This window comes from Marmota marmota, unplaced genomic scaffold, assembly GCF_001458135.2.
Source record: "Marmota marmota marmota unplaced genomic scaffold, marMar, whole genome shotgun sequence".
NCBI classification, from domain to species: Eukaryota; Metazoa; Chordata; class Mammalia; order Rodentia; family Sciuridae; genus Marmota; species Marmota marmota.
Genome location: NW_026000168.1, coordinates 14,925,377 through 14,944,318, shown reverse-complemented (window position 1 = coordinate 14,944,318; position 18,942 = coordinate 14,925,377). Strand labels below are relative to the sequence as shown.

At 56.5% G+C, this 18,942-nt stretch overlaps 1 protein-coding gene across 13 annotated transcripts in view; it reads left to right on the top strand.

Annotated features, from left to right (window-relative positions):
• Atp2b2 (ATPase plasma membrane Ca2+ transporting 2) overlaps nucleotides 1–18,942 on the top strand; it is a 271,387-nt gene that overhangs the window by 110,530 nt on the left and 141,915 nt on the right. The window contains exon 1 of one of the 13 annotated variants that reach the window (XM_048787109.1): nucleotides 110–297. The exons of 10 other annotated variants lie outside the window; for them this stretch is intronic. The gene's annotated coding sequence lies outside the window, so the exon portion shown is untranslated. Of the gene's footprint in view, nucleotides 1–109; nucleotides 298–14,259; nucleotides 14,368–18,942 lie in introns of those variants that run through there. 2 more of the 13 variants (XM_015495020.2, XM_015495021.2) reach the window with 2 other exon arrangements.

Here is an 18,942-nt window from a genome sequence, read left to right as displayed (position 1 = left end):
CCCCCAGCGCCCCCAGCGCCCGCAGTGGCCGCCCGCCCCGCGGCCCTCCCCCAGCCTCCGGCAGCCGAGGGCGGCCTCCCCCTCCCCCGGGATTGCATTCTGCGGGCGCGATGCTCTCCTAGAGCCGGCGCCGCGCCTCCGCCCCCCGCCCCCCCAGCCGCTCGGGCAGGATGGTACAGTCTGCAGAGGGACCCGGGCACGCCGGCTGGGCTCAGCCGCGGCACCAGCTGCCGCACCGCGATTACGGGGCTGCCCGCCTGGAAGCCGTGCAGGATTGGTGGTGATTTTCTTAGCCAAGTAAGTACCGGCATCCCCCCTCCCCGGCATGAGCAAATAAAAAATAAAAAGCGCCCCACTCCGCTCTCCCCTTCCTCCCGCACCCATTTTTATTTTGTTTCATTTCATTTGATTTTTTTTTTTTTTTTTGTCACTGCTGATGGTGGTGGCGGTGGTGGTGGCGGTGGTGGTGGCGGTGTGGAGGGGAGGGGGAGCAGGGCTTGTTTATCTGGCGGCCGCTGAGGCTGCCTTGGGAGCCGCCGCTGGGGGAGACACGAGTGTGAGGGTCTGTATGTTGGGGGTTGGGGGGGCTGGAATGCTGGGGACCCGAGCAGGAGGGCCTCGGAGGAGTGGAGCGGATGCCTGGAGTCTCAGGTAGATTCCGGCAGCCTCTGGACTGCAAATGCCCCCCAAAGGATGTTATGCAAGGGCTAGCAAGCTGGTGGCGGTGGCGGGGGAGCAAGGTCCTCCTCTCTCAGCCTAGTCCCAGGGAGATGAAGAGGGCAGGAGGGTGCCCCCTGCCCACCCTGGCCAGGGACCCAGGAAAGAGGCAGCCGGAGGCTCCTCTGAAGGGTCTCCTTGCTGGGGTGGGCTGCTGTGTGCCTGCCAGGTCACTCGGTCAGGCCATCCGGTGCATGTGGTGCTGGGGACGTGTCCCCAAGTTCCCTCCATGGCAGCAGGGTGGTAGGAAAGGGGTGGCCTGGCCATTTTGCAGCAATCATGCTGGGTGGTGGAGTTGGCACTTTTGGCCCCGGAAGCCCGGTTCCTCGCTAGCCTCTGTGGCATCTGGCTGAGCTTTAGGACACCTGGGGCTCCTCCCTGCCCCCTGCAGGGTCAGGAAATGCAGCCAAGGGGTTCAGGACTTGCAGTGGGTGGGCTACTACCTGCAGCCACCCCCTTTAAGCCAAGTGGCTGTTCCACACCACAGCTGTCCGCTGCTCACCCAGGTTTCATGGGAGGGGTCTCTGTGGCTGGCCTGCCCCAATCAGACAAGGGTCCCAGGAGCCCTGGGGGAGCCCTGGGGGCCCCCACGAAGAGGCTCCACCTGACTCGACCTTCAGAAGGATAAGTGAGCAGGCGAGCTGGCGGGCAGAGGGTCTTGGAGTGACACTACTCGGTGCGGAAGGGGCTCCCCTTCTCTCCTGCATGGTTCTCCAAATTGCTGGGAGGCGGCAGAGCTGACGTTTGGGGCATTTCCAGGAGCAGCTGGCGCCATCCGGAGAAATTCTCCTTTGACGTGAGCAGTAGGAGGGGGCTTGGAGCACAGGCAGGCTGTGGGGCCTCCACCTGCTAACTTCCTTGAAGGAGCAGTGGCAAGAAGGGGCTGCAGCTCTGGGGAGCCCTCCTGGGAGATGGAGGGTCCAGGAAAGATGCGGATGGCCCGCATTATCTAAGCCACCTTCACATCCCCAGTGGCGTTCACATCAGGACACATGCATGTCCACAGATGCACTCAGACCCACAGATACAAGGATAGCACCCACACAGTTGAAATGCCTGCGCTCACAAATACACCCCAGCACCTGCAAGTACAGCCCACATCCCTGACTGCCACATGCTTGCATGCAGAACACAGCACACGCAAATGCAACTTGCACGCTCACGAGCACACACACACACACACACACACACACACCTGTGAACTTGGGCGGCTCACACCCGCTTGCAGCCCTCACAGGATGCAGCAGCCTGCACATGGAGCCCTGCAGCAGCAGCAGCCACCAATGAGTGTGCTGGTGTGAGGGCTGACCCAGGTGTGAAAACAACAGGCACACACATGTGGAGCTTCAAGTGCCATCTGCATGCCTGTCCCTGCACCAGCAGGTGCACCGCATGCTGGAATGTGCCCACAGGTGAATGTCAGCTGTGCACGCCACACGACGGCCACGGGCACACAGCTGCAGCACCTCTGCAGATGCTGCGTGCATACACACACCCCTCAGCTTCTGGGAGTGCAGGTGGCTTGCTGGGCACTGGGGAGAGGCCCCTTAGGGGACTGTTCATGGGGATAGAGGGACGCTGGGTCCCATGTGGCCCCCACAGGATCACACAGGCCTCAAGAGCGGGCCAGCTCACGTTCCCAGGGAGCCGAGGAGGGGCTCAGCAAGGCCATCTCGGGTTATTGATGTTCTGCAGAGATCGCTGCTTGGAGTTGGAAAGGAGACCAGGGAGGGGGCGGGCGCAGCTGCTGCCCATGCAGGGCCCAACCACCAGAAGCCAGGCTGACCCCTTCCTGGCATCAGGAACTGGCCCACTAGTGTGGGGTCTCTAAGAGCAGGGGCCTGGGATGCCCCCAGCGTCCCCCATAGTCCTCTCCAGATCCAGAAGGGCAAAAAGCTCTGTGGCTGGTGCCATGTGCTGGCCCCTGCGTCTGCTCTCCCACTGTCCCCTCTCCCTCCTCCTCACCCAGCCACAGGTAGGGGTCAGAGGACCTGGGAAGAAACCCAGCTAGAATTCTTCGAGCTCATTGATTTGCACATGCCACCTCCAGAGGGCCGCCCACAGTGCTGTCATCCCCATGTCCCAGACGAGGAAGCTGGGTCCAGACACATGAAGTCACTCACTCAAGGTCACACAGCAGGAAAGTGGCAGAAGTGAAGTAGAAGTCAGGCCTACCCACTTAGACCTTCTGGGATAAGGCCAGTTCCAACATCCTGGGAACCAGTAGACGGAGAACTTGGAGTTTGGGGGCAAAACTCTAAGCAGGGGTGCAGAGGGTGTCTTGGGGTGGTAGGCAGAGCTCTCTACGAGCAGCTGCCGTCCTGTCCTCGGCAGCTAGACCGCTCTGCCACCGCTTCACTCAGAAATCCAAAGCAGACACCTGCATTCTGAAGTTCTGTCTTTCAGAGGGCAACCAAAGCCCACCCAAATGAAAGGACTTTCCCAAGGTCACGCCGTGTTCCCTGAAGCACTGGGTTCTTGCCAAGTTCTCGTGGTCCCAGGCAAAAAAGTGGCAGGGGCCTGTTTTGGTCCCTGCCAGGCGTTTGACACCAGATCAAAAAATGAGCCGCCCGGCCCCAGCCTCTGCTCCTGACCAGCTGTGTGACCTTGGGCAAGTCATTTGAGTTCCCTGCATGTACCTCAGTCTCCTCACCTGTGGCCACATGAGTCTGTTCCTTATCCCTTGACTGTCCTGGAGCCTTGGTCACTGTAGAGTGCTGTGCTCAAAGTTGTGTTGGCGTGAGGACTTGGAGCTAGAGCAGGGGAGCATCTTGCTGCTGGACATGGCCAACTCCGAGGTCAGGAGAGGGAGAAAGGGGCTGATGAGTCTCAAGCCCTAGCGGTCACCTAGGTGCTGGGCCTCCCCTCGTAACTCCGGAAGTCCCGAGCTACATGTTCTCAGATGCTGGAAGGTTTCCACCCTTCTCCCCCAGGGAGCTGAGGGGATTTGGGATGAGATCGCCTTGACGGGGACCCAGACCTGTCACACCTGGGGAAACCGAGTCTTCTGCAAAGACAATGGCAGAGTGAGATGGAAACTCATCTCCCACTCACCAGCCCTTCCCCACCCCTAACCCCTCTCATTCAAAAGGCGCGACCTCCCCAGCAGGCCTGGAATCTTGGTCCTCAGCGTGGACCTTGGGGTTCAGGTCCGGGAATCCCTCTCCCCAGCCCTGTGACTCTGGGAAAAATGACTGCTCCTTTTCTAAACCTGTCTTCCTTCTCTAAAACCATAGAATTAAAGCAGGGATGTTGGGAATATTTCAAATACTGTGTGGGAAGCCGCGACACATAGTAGGTGCAAGGTCGAGGCGTAGAACAGTGCTCCTCTCAGCTACCCTCAGCTCCCAAGGGGCTGCCACCAAGCTGAGTGCCACAGGCACACACACTGTGGTGGGTGGGCAGCCTCCCCCACCCCACCCCGAACACATGGAGCCGTGTGGGAAGCGAGGTGCAGGCTTTACTGAGAATCTGGGTGCCCGGTGTACCCTGCTCTCTTCTTCAGGGCCAGAACCCTGAACCTGCAGGGATTTCTCCCAGCAAGGAGAAAGTCCCCCTGGACAGAGACAGGCTGGCTTTACCCCTCAGTAGGAGCTGGTGGTGGATGGGAAAGGGGACCAGACCTGGTGTTGGAGACAGTAGGGTGGAGCCTCAGTCCCATCTAGACCATGGGGTAACAGAATCCGCTTCTCAGGCTGACGTGAGGCAAAAACGGAGAAGTAATAGACTTGCAGTGCTGAGCTCAGGGTGTGGTGCCTATTTATGGCCCAGCAAATGGAAGCCTTGGAGACCAGAATGTGTCTGGATGGAGAATCAGAAGGTGTGAGTTGGAGACCCACCTTCGCTGAGGGGGAGCCCAGGGCCTGGAAGCTAGTCCCTTTACCTCTTTAAGCCTCAGTTTGGGGATCTGTATAATGGGAACGTGGTACCTCAACTGCCCGCTTCAGAGGGTTACTGTAGGATTACCCCCCGCCCAAAAAAAGGATGATGCTACAGATAAAAACTTCCACGAGGACTGTGCTAAATAAAGGCTTTGCCCTGGTCTCCAGTGGAGAACCCTGGGATGGAAGCAGGAGGGTTTTTAAGGCCTTAGAAGCATTGTGTACAGCCAGGAAACCTCTGCAGGGCCAGAGCATTCCAGAGGAGTGACCAGGGGCCAAGGCTGGGGGTGGAGGGTACACTGTCAGGTCTCAGGTGGGCAGGTTGGGGCCCTGATGCTCAGAGGTCCCAAGGCGTGGGGAAGAAAGCCTTGGCCTAGCTGGGTCCCCACCAGACCTGCTCAGTCACTGGCAGGTTGAGCTGGTGTCAAGTGGTCTCAAGCTGTCCCCTTGTAGAAGGGGATGTCCTTGCTGAGGACAGCTGGCCTGTGCGGTGAAGGGTCTGAGACGCTGCGAGCCTGCAGTACCACAGTGAAGGCTATGGCAGTTGGTGGCTGCTGCGACAAATTACCACCATCTAGATGCTTAGAGCAGGAACGTATGGTCTTGCAGTTCTGGAGGGCAGAAGGCTGAAGTCAGGGGCCTGCCACGGTCAGTCCCCTCTGGACACTTGAAGAGAGAAGCCATCCCTTGCGTCTCCCCTGCCTCTGGCACGGGTGGGCACACCTGGCGTTCCTTGGCTCATAGATGCATCTCGCCACTCTCTACCTCCATCTTCATGCCACCGTATTTTCTGTGTGTTGTCCCTGTGTCCTCTCTTCTTCTTATAAGGACACTTGTCATTGGATTTAGGACCATCTAAGTCTCGGATGACTTTGTCTCAAGAGCTTAACTAATTGCTTCTGCAAAGTCCCTGTTTCCAAATAAGGTCAGATTCCGAGGTTCCATGAATGCAGGAGGGGACACTGCTTCTCTCGCTGCGGCTCCTAATATTTATTGAATGTTTTGCGGCTACTGAGACCCTTTCAGTGCCTCTCTTCTCCCTCACTGTCACCTGTATCATACAAAAAGAAACCAAGGCACAAGGAGGTTGATAACATGTTCAGGTCACACAGCAAGTGCTGGGATTTGAACCTAGGTCTCTGGTGCGCCTTCTTTCCACCATTTGGGGGCTTTGCTGAGGGGTGCCCAGGGACCTGTGGGAGCCCCATAGCCGGGAACCCAAACTAGCCCGTCAAAACCCAGGGCCTAGGGGGCTCCAGGGCCCCAGCAAGGAGAGCTGAAGGCAGGTGGGGGAGCTCAAGGTGTGGGAGCAGCCTGCCTTGGGCCCAGGAGACCAACACATGGCAGAGGGTGGAAAGATACAGTTTCTCCATAAGAATCTCTGCTGCTGACTCTCTGTGAACCTCAGTATCCTCATCTGGGGAGTGGGGGTGCTGCCCTGACCTCGTGGGGTAATTGCCAAGTTCCCCAATACTAATCATAATAGTCATCACGAGGAGCTAAAGTATATCCTCAAGCACTTTACAAATGTTTTTTCACTTGCTGTGTGGGAGGGAGATGGCTTGTTCCAAGCCGCTTCCTAATAAGTAGCGCTACCATTCAATAGCTGCACGTGGTTAAATGAGTGACTTAACCTCAGTTTGCTCCTCCATAAAATGGGAAGAACATCAGTAACCCCCCCACACCCGCTCCCCGCCCCACGCCTGGTCATTGTAAGAGGCCACAGGGTTTCAGGTCAAGTGCCCACCCCTGAGCCGGTTTCCTCACCTGTTAAATGGGGGCTGTCTTCGGTTTCTTTTTATGGTCTGCCTTCTCTTCTCCACGGGTTCTACATCTGTCCATTCAACCAAGAACGCACACACACAAAAAAAATACTGTCCAAAAATATTGCATCTGTACTAAACCGTACAGATTTTTTTTCTTGTCCTTATTTCCTGCATATTACAGTAGAACAACTATTCACATAACATTCACGTTGCATTAGGTATTCTAAGTAATCTAGAGATGATTTCAAGTCTGCAGAACTGTGTGCAAATGTGTTCCATGCAAATATTATGCCAGTTTATATAAGAGGCTTGAGCATCCGGGGATTTGGGCATCCATGAGGGGTCCTGAAACCCACTCCCCAAAGATACCAAGGGACGACGACTGGACGCTATTATTTGTTGTGTGAGGATGTGGTGAAGTCATACATAGGAAGGGCTTGGCTCAGGGCCAGAGACACCAGTGCTAAAATGTCATCAGAAGACTCGAATTTAAATTCTAACACCAGTGTTTATTGCAGTGTGACCTTGGGCCAGTGGCTTTGCTTCTCTGAGCTCAGCATCCTTATATGTAAAGAAGGGTTGAAGAAACCTGCCTCATAAGACTGTGTCTGACCTCAGTTGACAGATAGGAAACCATCTTGAATGGGACCTCAATCATAACAGGCATTTGAAATAGGTCAAGCTTCTGTCTTGCTTCTGAGCATCTCACAAATGTCCCCAGAAGGGGCAAATCCTAGTCCAAAGAGGGCGGATTTGAATTTTGCAAGGACCCACCTCGCTGCCTCCCATGCTGTGGATGCTGTCGGAACTTGGGGTTGGTAAATGCCCGTGGGAGAAGGCTGTGAGTGGATGACCCCATTCTGGGTCCAGCCACCATGAAACTTTGAAGGAAGGAAACGGGTGTCCCCTGTGCCCCATCCAGAGATGATTTTCTATCCCCTGATGGCTTTTCTGTGTTCAGGGCTGCTCCCCTGGACCACATCTGGCTGCCCCAGGAGATGAGTTCACCTCAGCCTCATTCCTGCCTGGCTGGGTCAGAGCCCCAGGGTGGCACAAAGAGCTGAGCCCGGGAGGCCGTGGAGGGGGCTCCTAGGCAGTCATTTCAGGCTGTCACCTGGCCCACACTGAGGGCACCAACTCATCCAGACCAAGACCACAGACCCCAGGTGCCTGGGCCTTCCCAAGCGCTGTCATCTGTGCCCGGGGCTGAGCACACCTCCGACGTGGGCCTGGCTTAGCAGGGATCTAGCACAGTGTTTAGGGACAAGGGCTGGACACAGGCTGCTGGGATTCAAATCTGAGGCCTGGCCACCAACCCGCTGTATGTCCTTTGTCTCCAAGTCTTGCTTCTCCCTTGTGAGAGATGGGGACAGTAGTCAGGCCTTCAGTGTCAAGGTGCTGAGATGATAGTGAATTGTGTAAGTTCCAAATTGCATGCTTTGACATCTCAGGAACCAGGGCGTCCCTTAGAACTGGTGACACCCCACAGTGGAGCCAACTACACCCTTTTTCTTCTTAAATATATATGACGTACTAATGCATCTTACTGTCAGTGCCACATGGGCCCAACAAGGTACGGTCAGTAAGAAAACTTCAAAAGAGCTTAGGACAGGACACCAGGCTGGTGGGGACAAACCAGGTTCCTGTTTGTCTCCTGGGTCAGTTACAGTGGGCCTCACAGCAACCCTTGTTTCTTGTCTGAAACTATAAGCAAGAGAATTCCCTCCTCCCAGAACCCTTGTGAAGAGTCAGTGAACTTATGTATCCCATGCCCAGCAGAGTGCCCATATGCAGTGGGTGCATAATAAAGAGCAGCTTAAAACAAACAACAAAGTCCACAGTCCAAGGAGGAATTTAAAGCACAGGCTCCAACTCCTGCCCCACCACTTCTTGGCTGTGTGACCTGTTGCAAGTTTCTTAACTTCTCTGTGCCTTCATCCTACTACCTGTAAAATGGGCAGAACCCAAGTATCCAACTCATAGAATTGTGAAGATTAAATAAAATTAAAAGCACTTAGGCATAGTGCTTGACAGAAGCATAGGCAATTATTATTTGATGAACTTCTAATGGGTTTCTTCTAGTTCAACAAAAGACCTGCCCAAGGTCATGGAGCTTGGTCCAGCCACTCTGCCAGTCTCCCCACCAGCTCCCCTGGCCTCTAGGAGGCTGCTGCAGAGTTGACACAGCAGAACTTTCTGGAGAGAGCAGAAGCCCTGGATGGGCGGCCGAACCAGCCACCAGGCAGTGCCAGGACCACAAAGGAGATCAGGAGGCAGGAGGTGCCACCCGACTGTGACAAATACTCCCGAGTGACCTTGGATAAGTCACAGCCCCTTTCTGGCCAGCAGTTTCCCAATAAGGACTTGGGGGTCAGATGGGCCCCCGGTGACTTTGAAGTCGCCCAAACATTGCTGATGGTCAAGGTCACAGAGGAGGGAACCCGAGGGATGGAGGGAGCTCAGACAAGGCCCCCCTCGGGAGCACACATTGCATTGTGGGTCTTGGGCTGAGACAGAAGAAAGGGGCAGATGCAGGAAGCAGGCTTAGCCGGAGCCTCAGACTGACTCATGCAGATCTCTGGGACGTGCCCTGCACCCCGGGGGTTTTCCCTGCCTGTGGCCAAGTAGCTGGCCCTTTGTACCCGATACCAGGCAGCTCCAGCTCCCACTCCGAGCAAAACGATGTGTACAAATGTGGGGACCGTTGCTCCCTCTCCTCCTGGGCTCTGGTGCAGAAGAGGTGGCCCTGAGCTCTATAGCAGGCATCCTGGGTGTGGGAGCTGCAGGCGGCTCAGGGGCCCAAGCAGGCCACCAACACGGTCCACTCTATGGTGTGCATTTGGGATGCAAAGTCTCTCCCTTGCCCGTGTCTGAAGGCAGGAGATTAAGAGCTCTTTAGGCCTCTTCTAAATTTATCAACTTCATGACTCACTTCAGATGGAAATGAGGCCCTTCTCCTCATCCCACCCCAGCCAACTCGGGTTCCTAAGCTCGCGGCATCTTGAAAAGGGGATCGAATGTAAATCAATAAAACCAATATTGACGGGGTGCTTGGTGTGCGCTGGGCCGGGTGCCGGGCTGCTCACCAAGCCCAGAGATGAATCAGCTCCTATGGCGGCTCTCGCTGGGAAGACGAGACGGACCCAGGTTCATGGTGGCAGTAGATCACAGGCACCTCGCTGGGGTATAGGATCGAGACCTGGCTTTGCCAATCATATGCGTTGGATTTTGCAGGGCCTCAGTTTCCTCGCCTATAAAATGGGTCAATGTAATGAAGAATCTGTGGCATGGGCCATTGTGTGGCTGGGGGGTGCCTGGGGCTGTTTCTGAGCATTTCTCTGCTTTCTGAGAAATGACAGGAGGGGCTCTGCCCCACCGGCCTTGGGGAAGGGAATTCTGAGCTGAACAGAGCAGGAATCAAGGGGCTGTTGTTGGCTGAGCTCTTCCTGAGCTAAGACCTCCATGTGCAAAAGCCCCATCCCGCCTCACTGGACTGCTATATGGAAGAGCAGACATGGTCTCCGAGAGTCAGGTGGCTTCTCGAGGCTGTCACAGCTAAGAAGGGCAGAGCTGGGGGACCCGGGCAGCCCACGTGCCAAACCCCAGTTCCTCCTCATCTTGCCATATGCACTGGACTTGGGAGACTGAGGCCCCAGTGGCATGGCCCAAGGTCGCATCTACAGGGTCTCTGTCCATGGTACCAGTCACCAACCCCAGGCCTCCAGGAAGAAAGGCAGGGCCTTGGCCAGGCCAGGCCTCAACACAGGAAGAGGGCAGCTCCCTCCAGGCCTTCGCCTCCCCAACACACAGCTGCCCTCAGGGGCACGGGGTCAAGTTCAGGGCATCCTTGAGGCTGGCTCTTTAGCAACATCAGCCCAGGCCCCAGGAGCTCGCCTGCCCTCAGTTTCCCTCCTTTCTCCCCCAGACACGCTGGGGGACCCTCCAGGAATCAGAGATAGCTGGTTGCACATCTGGGGGCCAGCTATGGAGGGGCAGTGCTGCACCAACTGGCTCTGTCCTCCAGTTGAGCTCCTGTTCCTTGCTGAGTCTCAGTTTTGTCATCTGTCTAATGGGGAGACATGGCTGTTCCCATGGTGGAGACGGAGATGTGGGTGGAGGACCATGAACCGTCCTGCCCTGTGCCTGGCAGCTACGGTGTTGTCTCCCTGCTAGCAGCACATGGTCCTCCTGGCCACCATGTGTCATAGGTCCAGGAACTTGCTGCCAGTCACACAGCAGGTGAGCAGCAGAGCGTGAATGGGCGCTTGTCAGTTAATGTCGCCTGAGGGGCCCACATCCAGAGAGGGTTTTCTCCGCCATGGAGACAAACGACTGCATGCAGAACTGTAGCGTCTTAGATGGAGGAGACAGCGCAAGGCGGCAGTTAGAGCTGACCTTGGAGTCTGAGGGCCTGGACTTGATTCCCCATAACTTCCTTGCTGTGTGAGCTTGAGTCGGTAACTTACCTTCTCTGTGCTTCCATTTCCTCACTTGGAAAAACAGAGGTCAATAACAGTACTAGTGAGGATTGAGTTAATTTAATAGGCTTGTAAAGAGCCTGAAACAGTGCCCCTGAGACTTAGGAAGCCCTAGGAAGTGTCAACTATTGTTATTGTTCTTAATTATGGAATCAGAATGTGAGGGGGGGGGGAAGCAAGACCTTCCCTCTGTCCCTGAGTCTTGCCCCAGCCTCCTCCGTGGCCCGCCGTGGCCTCTGGGAAGGAACTTCTCACAGTGTCCACCAGACCTGTCACTCTGGCCGGACTCTCCATTGCTCCCCCTTGACAAGTGGCTAGAACCCAGATTCCACAGCCTGTGTCCAGGGTGTGCACCAGTGGCCCCCAGCCCACCCACCTTCCCAGCATCCTCCACTGCTTCCCAGCATCCTCCCTGCCTTCCTCTTGGTCACCAGCTCAGGAGGTCAGCCATTCGCTGGGAATTGCAGCCCCCGGTTCCCAGGGGCCGTTTCCCCACCTCTGAGCCTTGGGTCCAAGCTGTGCCCGTCCCTGGATGTCCCTTGCCCTGTCTTTCAGAGCTCCACTCAAATACCCTGTCCTTTGGGAGGACTCCCTGCCTCTCCCGGGTCACAGCCGCCCGGGCAGCAGCCCTGGGCCTCTGAGTCGTGCTCCTGCCAACGTGTTTTATTTGTCTTTCAGCCATTTCACTAGAGCTCTGTTTGTTGAAGGGGCACATGTGGAAGAAAGGAAGAGGTGACCTTCCTAACGGGTCCCCCTTATTTTCTCTTGCCCCATCGATCCTCTGTTCTTCCTGAGTGGCCAGAAGAATCCTTTCAACAATAGAAATCAGATCAGGGAGTCCCCACTTAGAACTCGAGAGGCCTCCCATGACGCTCAGCATCACTCCCAGACTCCTTTGCGCAGCCTGCAAGCCATTCTGGGCTTGGCCTTTCACCCAGAGCCCCTCTCCTCAGTCTTCTCCAGCTTACTGGCCTCCCTTTGATTCCTCAAACTCATCAGCCTCCTTCCTGCCTCAGGCTCTTGGCACATGCTATCTCCCTATTTCGAATTCTCTTTCTCTTTTTGTGTATATGAAAGACACACTCTCATCAAGCTGAGCAGCATTTCTTCATCAAAACCTTGACTGATCTGCATAAAAACACTCCCCTCCCCACATCAACCTGCCCCAGCATTCCCGGTCCTGGGGCTTATTTTGCCCTAGCATTGATCATGGCTCACTAGCAATGCACATGGTTTCCTGTACTCGTTTCCTTGTTTGTCGTCTGTCTCCCCAGTAGACAACCGGAAGCTTATCTGCCTCATTCACTCTTGTATCCAAGGGCCTAGAACAGGGAGAGGTGCCCTCTTTTATGAGCCTCCCTGAATGCCCAGGAAGGGAGGGAAGGCCGAGAAAGAAGGGAGTGGGTAGAGGGTACAGCCTGCGATGTGCATTCTATCTGGGGCGTGGGATCCTGAAGAGACCAGTGCAGCGGTGCATCCCACCCACCGCATCTTAGCAGTGATGCTGTGAGGTAGAATAATGGGGGTGTGCTGTATGAGGGGTGTGAGGTCAGAGAAGGCATGACCAGAGTTTTTTGGTACCAGGGATTCAACCCAGGGGTGCTTTACCACTGAGTCACGTCGCCAGTCCTTTTTAGCCTGTTTTTTTTAAGACGGGGTCTCACTAAGTTGCTTCCTTGCTGTGTGAGCTCGAGTAGGTAACTTAGTAGGGTCTTGCTAAGTGGCTGAGGCTGGCCTCCAGCTTGCGATCCTCCTGCCTCAGCCTCCTGAGCTGCTGGGATTACAGGCATACCTCACTTTGCCCGGCTTGACTGTCCTGTTTTTTGATAAACTGGGTTTTGCCATATCGTTCACAGCATCGCTGTGTACTTTCAAGCTTAAAAGAGCCGAAATGACAGGTTTGGGAGATTGCTGCTGAGTAGACCCACAGGAGTTGGTCAGGCTCTGCAGAGTACCCTGTGCCTGTTGCCTGACACTTATTTCCACCCCCCACCCAAGAGCTCCCAGGCTTCTCCCCAAGCAGAGCACACCCCAGAGCTGCCAGTTTACTGTGTCCCCAACCCATAAGGTGGCCAGAAAAGAAACGAGGCACAAACTGCTTGGAAAAATCCTATTTTCCTTTTTTAAACTACAGCCATTTGAATTACAAAAATAATGCACGCTGTGGAAAGAACTGGAACGATACAGAAGGGTCTGCAGCCGAACGCAGCGCTCTCTCCTCACGTCCCACACTGGGCCTGATGGGACACGGTTCACAGCCTGTTTTGTGGATTTGGGGATGATGCACCCTCCCCACCACCATGGTAGCCTCTCTGAGGTCAGGACGCAGCTTGCACTCGACGCTCTGCCATTGCTTTATCAGGAGCCCTTTCCCTGTCTTGGTGGCTTGGGAGGTCATGGCTGGACTTGACGCTTCCACGGAGATGGGATGGGATCTGTGGCTTGCTGTTTTGCATATTGGGGGGGGGGGGCAGGTGTGGATTTAGAAGGCTGTTTTTTTTTTTCTCCTTAATTTTAAATTGGGATCATTTGCTGTATACCCCAGGCTTCATTTTGTCCCTTAGCAGTGTATCCTAACCCTCCTGATGGTTCAGTAATGTTTGAATGAGAAGCAACAGAATACCAACGACAGGGACTTTGGATCTGTCAGCCCTGCAATTCCTTGAGTGACTCTGTGTCTCTGCTGCAGAGTGGAGGAACTGGCCACGTGCACAGGCTGGTGGCTTTGACCCCGGTGGCTGCCTGGGGTCAAAGCCTCCCCTGCAGATAGTGTGCTATCCTGAGACAAGCCGTCGCCCCTTCCCCAACCAAAGAGTCCTGACACCCAAAGCCCACAGCACCGAGTCTGAGCTCAGATAAAAAGGCTGATTGCAAACGATGAGCTAAAAAAAAGCCACACGCACATACAAGAGGACAGGAGGCAAAGTCAAAACTCAGCCCAAAGGTCAGAAGGGAAAACAGAATGACCGAAAAACACAACCTGCAAGACACTGCCCTCTCCCCCAGAGCAAATAATCCAGAATTTTTAAATACCAGCCGACGCAAATAGAGGCTTGTTACTAAAGAGAGAGTCACAGAAAGGGCAAGGGGGCCTGCTGGACCCCCGGCTCAGCCTCGGCTAGGTATGGGAGGCCCTGGAGCCATACACCGGGTGCCCCAGCCTCCTGTACACCTCCCAGCATTCCCTGAGAGTGCAGCCGACCACCGTGGATCAGGCCCTGTGGATCAGGCCTGGCGTCAGAGCTCTGCAGAGCTTGCTGAACCAATGCCCTGTGGCCACCAGTATGCCCAGTTCATAGATGAGGAAACCAAGGTTCTCTGACATCTGACCTGCCCCAGAGCACACAGGCAGCTGACTCCAAGTCCCCAGCTTAACCACTAAGCCACCAGCGCTTGTTCCCAGAGCTGTACTTGCCAGGAGCCAGGCCAGGGGAAGCCAAGGGGGTGGATAGGAGCCCTGGGGAGGCCCTGACCCATCATGGAGGCTGCCAGGGAACAAGAGCCTCAGAAGGGCCAAGTGGAAGGGTAAGTAAGAGCCAGTGGAGTGGAAGGAAGGTGGGGCGTGGGAGGGGCTCCAGGCAGGGGCACAGCGTGAGCAGGGTGAGAGGCAGCCACCAGCCGCGCAGAGCAGATGGCACCAGGCGGGGACAGTGAGCACGCAGCAGGAGAGGTAGCTGGGCCAGGCCCAGGGCTGTGCACTGGACACTTTTAAGCTAGGGAGTGATGTCACCCGATTGCTCTTTTAGGACAGGCCTGTGGCTTTAGTGAAGGTAATGAGTTGGGCTGCTGATGGGTAGGGCAGAGGAGGAGTGCAGGGCAGGTGCCCAAGACAGGCAGGGGCCACCGGGGCTTGGGGACAGTGGGAGTTGGGGAGAGGGGTGTCCTGGCTGGTGGAGGGGACAGGATGGCGAGAGGGGGAAGCAGAGAGGCAGAGCCCATGATCCCCACCCTGGGAGGGGCCTGCAGGCTGTCCAGCAAGAGGCCAGCGGGGTGTCGCTTTTGCAAACAGAAATATGTGGGACCCACTAGCAAAAGAAATGCCAAGTCCTTCGAAGGATGAAGATGAAGGGGCGCATCCATTCCCTCCCTGGGTGTCGGCTGAGGGTACTGAGGGCCGGGCCCTGGGAACCACAGGCTGCACGCAGCAGAGCTGTCACAAGGGCGTGGTGGGTGGTTGGGCCAGGAGACCCCGTGCATGGGGAAGAATCCAGAAGAGGAGGAGGAGGAGGAGGGCTGTTTGAAGCAGTCAGGGGGAGGCTCCCCTGAGAAGCCGGCGTGTGCAGGGGCCTGAGGCTGCTGCTTGTGGGTCTGGGGAGATGTTTTCCGGCAGAAGGAGCAGACGGCGCGCAGGCCCTGCCGTGGGCACAGGCTCCGTGGGTGGAAGGAACAGCAAGAGGCTGCGGGGCGGAGGGGACTGAGCCAGGCAGAGTGGAGGAGGGGAACGAGGTGAGGTCAAGGTCATGCAGGGGCTGGGGTGGGGGGCTTTGGAGGGGCTTTGGCTTTTACTCAGGGAATCACAGGAGCCTTAGGAGTGTCCCAGCAGAAGAGGAGCTTCCCCTGATGATAGGATGGCACACTCTCTGCAGGGGAGGCTCTGACCCCGGGCAGCCACCAGGTCCGAGCCCTCCACCCTCACCCGCTTATTCTGAGTTGAAGACAGGGGACACGGAGGGCAGAAATGAGACACAGTCCCTGTTTGCAAAGACACGTTCTTCAGCCCCTACCAGGGCCACAGAGCCAGAGGTTCTGGGGGGCCTAGTGGCCTATGAACGTCAGGCTGAGCAGCGCTCCGTCCAGGGAACCTGACTTCCTTTGGCCTCGGTGGAGACCCCCAGACGAGCCAGGCAGGGCCTTGCCACTGAACTTGAACCCCAGTGACCCCAGCTAGCATCCCCCTTCCAGCCCAGGGTTTTCTCATGGGGAGTTTTTGTTCTTTGGTTTCATCTGAGGACTTTTTTTTTTTTTGGTCTGTGTCTATCTGTCTGCCTGCCCATCTGTCCATGCACGCACACACTTAGAGGTCAAGGCCATATTAGGAATGAGGAAAGGAATTATTAGAAGGAAAGGAATGAGGATGTATTGAATGCCTACTGTGTGTCCGTCTTTGTGCGTATTTGTTTGCTGGGCAAATATTTCTTGAACTCTTGCTACGTGTCAGGGATGTTCACAGCAGCAGGAATACAGCAGTGCACAAGACAGAGGCGGTCTCAGCAAGAAGTAAAATAATAACCACCAGGTCGTGATGATTATCATACGAAAATATTAACAAGGGAGGGGCTGCTGGGAGAGTGTGAGCAGGATGGTCAGGAAGAGGCTCACTGAGGAGGTGACACTGGAGATGAGAAGCAGCTGGCTGTGCCTCCAGCTGGGAGATGAGTAGTTCCCACCAAGAAACCAGCATGTGCAAAGGTCCTGAGGTGGAATGACCCACATTGGCTCAAGGCCATTGAGGGATGACAGCAGGGAGCATGGAGGTCACATGGCTCTACTAGAAGCGTCTGAAAAATTGTCTCTCTGCTGTTGGCACACAGTGCCCTGTCAGAGTCCTGGGCTAGGGGCAGTGGTGGCCCTGGCTGCTTGGCCTGCTGAAGCCTCCCTCACCTCCGGCCCTTGCCCCTGCCTGTATCTCCCTCCTCTCACCCTCTCCACCCCACCCAGCAGAAACCACGCGGGGTCAAATGGAGACTCGCCCAGGACCTGTCTCCAAGAGGGCCCAGGCCAGGTCTGCCAGGGTCCGCTCCACCCAGTCTCATCTTAAGCTCCCGACAGTGTGGACACTCACAGCTCAGGAGACTGAGCCTCAGGGCTGGGCCCAGCAGCCAGGGGCGGGTGCTCCAGAGCAGCGACACAGGACACAGCCCTCCCTGCCCGGGGGCTTCTCCAGGGATGCTGGTGGGGGCCGTGTCATGGGGCCTCTGATGTGTCGGATGGATGTGGAAGGAGGGGGACAGGGCGCCGCTACCTCGGGTGTTGTCCAGTCTCACCATGGCCACTGAGTCAGGCTTTGTGCCCTGGGCCTCGGGGGCACTGAGGACAGTAGGCAGGACACCTCAGGACTGGGGGTACTGGGAGTGGCCTGGCTGGTGCAAGAGGAGAGCCAGGAACTGGGACAGGTGACAAGGACGGAGCCCCATGGGTACAGGCGTTGCCGACTATGGAGGCTCAAAATGCCACTCAGACCCCCAGAGCCAGCAGTGGGACGGTGGGGGGCTCGTGAAAGGCAGCGAGATGCTGAGGTTGTCCCTGGACACTCAGCCCATCCCTAGAAATCTCACGGGAGCTCACCTGGGAGCCACAGGCCCATGCGCAAGGCACCAGCCTCGCACAGTGACAAGGCCTTTGCCCACCCGGGGCAGCACCTCCAGGCCCCAGTGGCAGGGCGCCGGGCGATCTCTCTCCTTCCCAGGGAGCCCCTGGCCCTTGGAGGAATGCAGGGTGGCAGGACTCAGTCTCTGGGCAACCGTCTGTCTTCAGCTCCAAGAACTCGGCAGCTCTCCTGCCGCTTCAGGGAGCACAGTGTCTGCTGTCTGCCTCCTTGGACAGGCTCAGAGAGATCTAGTTACTCCTCAAGGTCACACAGCAAACCAGGGCAGAGACGTGCACTCCAGGCAAGTTTTTACACTTTTCTGGGGGGTGGGGCAGGGGATTCCCCAAGCTAGAGCCTCTGGGTGCCCCGCTCTGTGCTGGGGGGGCTGGTGTCTCCCATGGGTGCCTCCAGTAACTCTTCAGGCCAGAGTGGACCCAGCCAGCAGTTGTATTCTGGAAGTTTTCCACCACCGTGGAAATTTCCAACAATGGATTTATGAAAACCTCCCAGGGCCCGTCTCCCGCCCCACTTTGTTATGAAAAAACAGCTCCTTGGTGGCCAGGCAGGGGACAGAGCAGCTGAGATCCCAGAATTAAACCTCATTCCCCCGTGAGAGAGTCCCAAGTGGACCTCTGATCAGCCCCAGGGAACCTGGCTGGGAAGTCCAGTCCGCCTCCCGCTGGATCCCAGGGATTGCCAGCCGCAGGGTCAGGAGCCAGGGTGGCCACCGAGTCCAGGATTGTACCTTGCTGTCACTGCTTAGGGTATTGTGGGCACAGGCCAGTCAGGGCCTTGTGCGTCAGTGACACACGTCAGTGAGTTATTAAATGGGTAGAGAGGTAGGCTACCCGTGGAGACTGGTGAGTCGGTTCCATCAGGAACCATTCCTGCATACGACCTTGGCCCATCACTTGATTTCTCTGTTGTCCAACGTCCTCAATTTATGAAATGGGGACAATTATACCTACCTTACGAGGCACTGGGAAATGAGAATTAATGTGTGCGTGGTGCCTGGCTCTGGGAGTGACAGCATCTTTTATCATCTCCAGCATCGCCCTCTCCAGGGAGACAAGGTGGAATAGGGAGCATGTGAGCTTGGGAGACAGCCCTGAATCTCTCTGAGAAGCCTAAGTCTGTGCCTTAGAAGCTGTGTTACCTTAGGCAAGCGACTTCACCTCTCTGGGCCTCCGTTTCCTTGTTCATTAAATAGGGAGAAGGCTGAGCTCCTACGTGAAGGTTGGTTGTCAGGACTGAATGGGAATCCTTCTCCCAGTGATGATGTTCCTGCTCTGACCCCAGGGAAGTAGGGCCCCGGAGGCCAGGCACATTCAACGGGGCAGAGTGTGGCGACAGGCTGGGGGGGGGGGGCCTGCAGAGGAAAGGGTGTTCTGTCCAGGCACCTGGGAGCAGAATGTGCTTTGTGGAGCCCAGGCCTGGGGGTGGGGGCCACTGAGAAGGTGGCTGTGGTTGCTAAGGATGCTGGTGGGCCTAGGCCAGAGGTGCCCTAGGGACACAGGTCAGGGGAGTAGCCCCTGCACTCAGGGACCCCAGACTTGGGGCAGCTCCACCCCCAGCTCCTGCGCCATCTGCCCCTCTACCTCTTGGCAGGAGTGGGCTGCCCCGGGTGGGTTCTCTGCCACCTGGTTTGGGCACAGTGGGACATGGGCTTCTCCTGCCTAGAGGTGTCTAGGCAACAGGGGTCAGGATTGCTGGAGTGGCAGAGCGGGCGGCACAGAGACTGGGGCTGCAGAGCAGTCAGGGCCCGGCCTCTAGAGAGTCTGGTGCCCAGCCTG